At 43.7% G+C, this 7888-nt stretch overlaps 1 protein-coding gene across 5 annotated transcripts in view; it reads right to left on the bottom strand.

Annotated features, from left to right (window-relative positions):
- Window positions 1–7760, bottom strand: part of GGNBP2 (gametogenetin binding protein 2) — a 52376-nt gene extending 44616 nt beyond the window's left edge. For 4 of the 5 annotated variants that reach the window (XM_039350028.1, XM_039350030.1, XM_039350031.1 and 1 more), the window contains exon 1: window positions 7297–7452. The gene's annotated coding sequence lies outside the window, so the exon portion shown is untranslated. Of the gene's footprint in view, window positions 1–7296; window positions 7453–7632 lie in introns of those variants that run through there. The other variant, XM_039350027.1, reaches the window with a different exon arrangement.
- Between the last annotated feature and the right edge of the window lie 128 nt (window positions 7761–7888).

The raw sequence follows: 7888 nt of genomic DNA, 5'->3' as shown, positions 1-7888 counted from the left end.
TGGAGCCAGAAGCGGAGTTGCTTTCACAACTTACTACCCTGGTTTGAGAAGACCAATGCACCAGAAGGCGAGACAAGAAACAACGGATGGAAACTAATCAAGGAGAGAAGCAACCTGGAACTAAAGAGAAATCAGAACAATTGATCAGTGGAACAGAAGTTGCCTCCAGAAGTTGTGGATGCTCCCATCCCTGGAAGATTTCACAAAGAGACTGGACATCCACTTGTCTGAAATGGTCTAGGCTAGGGTCTCTTGCCTGAGCAGGAGGTTGGACTAGGAGACCTCCAAGGTCCCTTCCAACTGTTATTCTGACCTGTGATTCTGTCTCAAGGATGGGAAGCAGAGAACCATCTACGGCTCCCAGAATTGATGGATGTGGATGTCTGAACGTGCGCTTCTTAAAGCTCTTCCAAGGAGGAAGGAATAGAGCCCAGAAAATGTAGGTTGTAAAGACCGGCTGGAACACACCCGTGCTAACTAAAAGCACTTGAGGTTTGACTGCGGGTGTGTGAACTTCCATGGATTCTTTCCCACAGACCCACAGCAAAAGAAAAAAAAAGTTAACAGGCGTCTGAAATTTCAGCACAGATCAACTGTGAATACAGGCTGTCCTTGACTTACAACCGTAACTGAGCCCAAAATTTCTGTTGCTAAGCGAGACATTTGTTAAGTGCGTTTTGCCCCATTTTACCACTTTTCTTGCCACAGTTGTTAAGCGAATCACTGCCGTTGCTAAGTTAGTAACCGGGTTGTTAAGTGAATCTGGCTTCCCCCCATTGACTTTGCTTGTCACAAGGTCGCAAAAGGAGATCACTCGACCCCGAGACACAGCAAAGGTCATAAATATGAACCAGCATCTGAATTTTGATTGTGTGATCGTGGGGATGCTGCAAAAGGTCGTAACTACGAAAAACGATCATAAGTCACATTTTTTTCAGTGCCGTCGTAACTTGAACAGTCACTAAATGAACTGTTGTAAGTTGAGGACTCCCTGTACATTGTGGGGATAACAGCACGCATTTCAGAATGACTAATGAACTCAAATCCAAACGAGTCCACTATCAGCCTGGTCAAATTGAAAAGCAAACTAATTTACAGTATTGGGGTCTATTGTGAATTAGGCCTGAATTCAGCCCCTCAGACAGAACTAGGGGTTAAGAAAGAGGGACCGGCATTGTGTCAATGTTTTCTCTCTGAAAACATAAGTGAGTCAGACGCTGTGGTACTGCTGTTAAAACACAGCAGGACTGGGGATTTTCTACTGAACAACATAGTCAACCAAGCCTATTAATTATGCTTCGTATATGACAGCCTGAGCTTTGAAAGGTCCGTGGTGTTCTCTGAGCTTGCTTGTTTTCTTGCCTAAGCTGGATTTATGCAACGTGCTAAGTTCAAACGGAACACTAACAAAGCTTCAGAGAACAGCAACTAAGAGGATCAAAGGCCTGGAGACCGAAACAGGCTGCAGGGTTTGGGTTTGGCTAGTCTAAAGAAAAGGAGAAATAGGGGAGACAGGATAGCAGTCTTCCAGTATCTGAGGGGCTGCCACAAGGCAGAGGGGGGTCAAATTATTCACCAAAGCACCCGATGGAAGGATGAGAAACAATGGCTGGGAATTGATCAAGGAAAGAAGGAACCCGGAATTAAAGAGAAACTTCCTGACAGTGAGGACAATCAACCAGTGGAACAGCTGGCCACCAGAAATTGTGGGCGCTCCATCACTGGAGATTTTTCTTGCAGTGACTCTTGCAGTGTCATGCATTACTTGCAATCCATTAGCCTGGCTCTTTTGTAAGTACCCCAAATACATATTCTCTCCTGGTTTTATATATCCCTTCCCACCACAGCATTCTGTGCCTGCTAAACTCATCTGAATCATGCATCACAAGAAGCCTGGGGGAAGCAGGATGCGCAAGCAAAGCAAAGAAGCTGTGGGGAGCAGGGCACTATGTGAGCACAGGGAGGCCAAGGGACTTACTGTCAACCTACAACTCGAGTATCCGAATAAAGAAGAGGCTGGACAACCGTTTGTCTGAAATGGTATAGGTTCTCCTGCTTGAGCAGGGGGCTGGACTAGAAGACCTCCAAGGTCCCTTCCAGCTCTATTCTATTCTATTCTATTCTATTCTATTCTATTCTATTCTATTCTGTTCTGTTCTGTTCTGTTCTGTTCTGTTCTGTTCTGTTGTTGTTCTGTTCTGTTGTTTGTTCTGCTCTACTCTATTATATATTCCAATATCTATTCTATTCTATTCTATTCTATATTCCAATATCTATTCTATTCTATATTCCAATATCTATTTATTCTATATTCCAATATCTATTCTATTCTATATTCCAATATCTATTCTGTTCTATTCTATATTCCAATATCTTTTCTATTCTATATTCCAATATCTATTCTATTCTATATTCCAATATCTATTCTGTTCTATTCTATATTCCAATATCTTTTCTATTCTATATTCCAATATCTATTCTATTCTATTCTATTCTATTCTATTCTAGCTGATAAAGGTAACCTCATCAGTGCTGGTTGATGATGACTAGTTAACTAACACTGATGATGTTAGCTAGTTTAGGTCATGAAAGTTCTGCAAGAAAACAACCACGCTCTGAGATCTCCAAGGACCTCTCATTTCAACCCTAAGCTACAAATATTCTCCTTTATCAGCCTAAGCTTTGTTAGTGTTCAGCTTGAACTTTGCACATTGCATAAACCCATCTTATATTTTGGAAGAGGGTACACATTCAGGAACTCTAGAAATACATCACTGCCTCCACCTTTCCAGCAGACACATATAAGCGGTGACATCTTTGTAAGGGGGAGAGGCATCTAAATTTTAAGGCTGCCTTAAATCTCAACGTAATTGTTCATAGCAATGGTCTCACCTCTAGGATTCCCTTCAAAGAATAATAAAGAAGCCAAGACTTAAATCACCTCACCCTTCAGGACATCCTAAATAACACATACGCTCGTATCTTCTTTACACACTCACAAATTACAATTCTCTTTACCAGAGTCCTCAACTTTTAAATTCACTCCAATTCTCCCTTTTCCTATTTCTACCTATCTGAAAGAAATTTATCTCACCACAAACGCAATAGATGCAGTAATGCACTCTTGCAAAAAAAAAAAAAAAAAAAATCAGTCTGGTAACACCTTTTTAACAGAATAACAGAGTTGGAAGGGACCTTAAAGGTCTTCTAGTCCCACCCCTGGGTTCAGGGACGAAACCTTCTACCATTTCAGACAAATGGTTGTCCAATCTCTTCTTAAAAACCTCCACTGTTGTTGGAGTGGCCACGACTTCTGGAGGCAGGTTGATCCACAGATTAATTGTTGTATCAGGAAATTTCTCCTTAGTTCTAGGTTGCTTAATAATAATAATAATAATAATAATGATGATGATGATGATGATGATAAAGTTGGAAGGGACTTGGAGGTCATCTAGTCCAACCCCCTGCTCAGGCAGGAAACCCTATACATTTCAGACAAATGGCTGCCCAGTCTCGTCTTAAAAACTTCCAGTGTTGGAGCATGCACCGCTTCTGGAGGCAGGTGGTTCCACTGGTTAATTGTTCACACTGTCAGGAAGTTTCTCCTTAGTTCTAGGTTGCTTCTCTCCTTGATGAGTTTCCATCCGTTACTTCTTGTCCAGCCTTCAGGTGCTTTGGAGAATAGCTTGACTCCCTCTTCTTTGTGGCAGCCCCTGAGATATTGGAACACTGCTAACCTAGAACTAAGGATCATTTTTTTGAGTGCCAACCTTACCCATTTATCAGCCGGAAAAGAGACTGGACAATCACCTGTCTGAGACAGTATAGGTTCTCCTGCTGGAACAAGGAGCTGGACTAGAATACCTCCAAGGTCCCTTCCAGCTCTATTCTATTATTCTATTCTATTCTATTCTATTCTATTCTATTCTATTCTATTCTATTCTATTCCTATTCCAGAGTCCCACAACAAACGGTAGATCACATTGTGGTGGGCTGTAAGCTGGTGCAGTATCTGATTTTTTTTTTTAATATAAATGATGCTGTGCCTCAATGGTTAGATGACCTAGACATTGTTATTTGAACACAGATCTTTTTAACAATGACATTTTATTGTGTTTTACTAACATAGGTGAAATGTTAATATAAATGTTAATATAAATATTCAAAGATACAAGCTTTTTTCAGCTGCCGCTCACTGTGTGTCTGATAAAGCAAGATGCAGCGCACAAAAGCTTGATTTATTCATATCTATATAGCCACTTATCTCACAATCAAGTAAATATGTCTTTGAATAAAAAGGGTCAGCCAGGACAGGTGCTACCAGACTCCTGCTGAATCTTTGCTACCACAGATTAACATAACCCTGACATGCATATTCACAACCATCTCCATAAAATCCTTACCTATGCTCAGGGCCTACCACATATTTGTAATGTATGTGCAAATATTTTGGACACCTAGAGCTATATCAGGAGAGCCAGTCTGGTCTAGTGGTTAAGGCAACCGGACGAGAAACTGGAAGACTGAGTTCCAGTCCTACCTTAGGCGGAAAACCAGCTGTGTTACCTTGGGCCAGTCACTCTCAGTTCTGAGAAAATGGCAAACCACTTCTGAGAATCCTTGCCAAGAAAATTGCAGATTTGCCCAGGAGTCAACTCAGATTCAAGAACACAAAAAACAATTACACTGTCATATGCAGATGATACCACTCTAATGGCAGAAAGTGAAGAGGAACTAAAGAGCCTCTTGATGCCAGTGAAGGAGAGTGCAAAAGTTGGCTTGAAACTCAACATTAAGAAAACCAAGATCATGGCATCCGGCCCTCTCAATTCCTGGCAAATAGATGGGGAAGAAATGGAAGTAGTGACAGATTTTATCTTCCTGGGCTCCAAGATCACCGCAGATGGGGACTGCAGCCAAGAAATTAAAAGACGCTTGCTCCTGGGGAGGAAAGCTATGGCAAATCTAGACAGCATACTAAGAAGCAGAGACATCACCCTGCCAATAAAAGTATGTATAGTCAAGGCCGTGATTTTCCCAGTTGCAATGTATGGCTGTGAAAGTTGGACCATAAGAAAGGCTGAGCGCCAAAGAATTGAGGTTGTTGAACTATGGTGCTGGAGAAGACTCCTGCAAGTCCCCTGGATTGCAAGGCGATCAAACCGGTCAGTCCTAGAGGAGATCAGCCCTGACTGCTCTTTAGAAGGCCAGATCCTGAAGTTAAAAAGTACTTTGGCCACCTAATGAGAAGGAAGGACTCACTGGAGAAGAGCCTGATGCTGGGAAAGATGGAGGGCAAGAGAAGAAGGGGATGACAGAGAATGAGGGGGCTGGATGGAGTCCCTGAAGCAGTGGGCGTGAGCTTCAATGGACTCCAGAAGATGATAGAAGACAGGAAGGCCTGGAGGAACTTTGTCCATGGGGTCGCGATGGGTCGAACACGACTTCGCAACTAACATGTCATATGCAACTACAGGTAGTCCTAGATTTACAACAGTTCATTTACTGGCTGTTCGGAGTTACAATGGCACTGAAAAAAAAGCGACATGACCATTTTTCACACTTATGACCATTGCAGCCTCCCCCGTGGTCTTCTGATTTACATTCAGACTCCTGACCACTGGTTCATATTTATGACGGTTGCAGTGCCCTGGGGTCATGTGATCATCTTTTGTGACCTTCCAACAAACAAAGTCAACGGAGGAAGCCAGATTCACGTAATATCCGTGTTACTAAATTTAACAATTGCAATGATTCGCTTAACAAATGTGGCAAGAAAAGTCGTAAAATGGGGCAAAAGTCACTTAAAATTTTCTCACTTAATAATACAAATTCTGGGTTCAAGTGTGGCCGTAAGTCGAGGATTATCTGCATCACAATTTGTAGCAGAGTTGAGTTTACCTTATTCAAGATCACATCGTTGGTTGGGTGAATAGGCTAAGCCAAAACAACTTCAAACTACAATCCCAATTTACTGTTTACAACAAAGAACACAAAATCATAGGGCTGGAACAGATATCAGAGGTCTTCTAGTCCAACCCCCTGTTCAGAGCATGAGACCTTATACCATTCTGGTCAAATGGTAGTCCAATCTATTTTTGAAACCCTCCCGTGTTGAGGCACCCGCAGCTCTTTAGCATGTGTGCCAAGATCAACTAATTGCAAACAAGGTGACGGAGAGGAAGGCCACTTTTTCTAGGAAAAATAACTTTTACTATGCAGGTGTCTATGGAGATTCTCAGTCAACTAAGGAGAAATTTTCTTAGAACAATTAACCAGTGGAACAACCTGCCTCCAGAAGCTGTGAATGCTCCAACACTGGAAGTTTTTAAGAAGAGACTGGACCATTTGTCTGAAATGGTATAGGCCTGAGCAGGGGGTTGGCCTAGATGACCTCCAAGGTCCCTTCTCACATTATTACTATTATTACTATTATTATTCAGGTCATGGTTGTCCCAAGGTGCTTTTTTTCACCAGGCAACTGGACTTTGTTTTTCTTGAAGACATTTCACTTCTTGGATGAAGCAAAGGAAGTCCAATTGCCTGTGGAAAAAAAGTGCCTCTGGGTTTTATTAATGCAGAGATATAAGTAGGACACCAAATAAACACACAAAACTCCATGCTACTGAGCTATAGACTGTGAATAAAGGGCAACACAAAAGCCAGGCCAGAAACAGCTTTAAAGTTACCTTAGGAGAAACGTATTCAATTTTCTAGAACTAAGAGCAACCCGGAATTGCAGGCAGGCCAACTTGCAACGTATTTTAAGCAACTAAAATCAAGGGCCTTGCCAGCAATTATGTTTCAGCTTAACCTGTACACCTACACCACTCAGCCAATAGGCCCAAGGGGGTAAAAAAGAAAAAAAGCAGCTTGTTTCAAAGCACAGAGAAGAAATCCTTGTATAATTAGCAGCCTGCCTACTCTTTCCAAAGAGGGTTTTTTTCTTTAATCAGCGGCTGATTCACTCTCACTTTCTCTCTTTTTGACTTTTCCACGTTCTTTTGCCTCCTTGCATTGCATTTTTTTTGCAAGGGAAGCTTTCCCAGGGAATCCTTAAATAACGGGGGAAAGGGGAAAATTGCTTTCCCCCCCTTTTTCCAAGGAAGGGGGGCATTCTTTTTGCTTTTCGAAAGGAGGCAGGTGAGGAGCAGAAATCCCCCCCCCCGGACACAAATGCATGTGGAAGAAAATAAATTAATAAGGCATTGAGTAGGCCAAAGCATAACCTTCGCTTCTCCTCCTCCTCCTCCCCCCCCCACTGCTCCCACAGGCTCCACCTATATTTAAATTTACCTTCCTTTCCCCCCAGCCTGCCTCTCCTATTGGTTGAAGCGACTGAAGTTGCAGGAGAGACTGCCACACCTCGAAGCGCCGAAACGGGCGATTTTTTTGGCCTCTCTCTCTTCCCTTCCCCTCCCTCCCCTTTCAGGAGGGCAGCATGGAGACTCCTCGTCCGGCTTTGGCTCCGCCCCCGCCCCTCCTCCTGCCCCCCTCCTCTCGCGAGAGACGGAGACGGTAGCCCTCCCCGCCTGCCCCACCCACCAGCCCGACCAACCGCTCGCCCGGCTCCGCCCTCCCAAACCCCGCCCTCTTTCGATCCCGGCGACTAACTGCTCTTTCAGGACGTGCCTCGGCTCAAGCTGTCACCTCTGCCCAAGCTCCGCCCCTTCTCTCTTTTATGTAAATGATTCTTGTGCGGCCCGCCCCCTTCCTTGTCCTTCCCCTTCGCTCTATTCGCCGCGGGCTCAAATCGAAGAAAGGGGGGTGGGAGAGCGTTTCCTTTATATAGGTAGGCCGGAAAGAGGGTCCGGCTTGCGGCTTTCTGCGCATGCGTGAGAAGGAACGCTGTCGTGAAGTGGAACCCGCCCGCCCATTCTCCGCCTTT

This window comes from Crotalus tigris, unplaced genomic scaffold, assembly GCF_016545835.1.
Source record: "Crotalus tigris isolate CLP2741 ecotype Arizona unplaced genomic scaffold, ASM1654583v1 scf7180000018306.2785112, whole genome shotgun sequence".
NCBI classification, from domain to species: domain Eukaryota; kingdom Metazoa; phylum Chordata; class Lepidosauria; order Squamata; family Viperidae; genus Crotalus; species Crotalus tigris.
The sequence above is the reverse complement of the archived record's forward strand: the minus strand, read 5'-3'. Positions and strand labels throughout refer to the sequence as shown.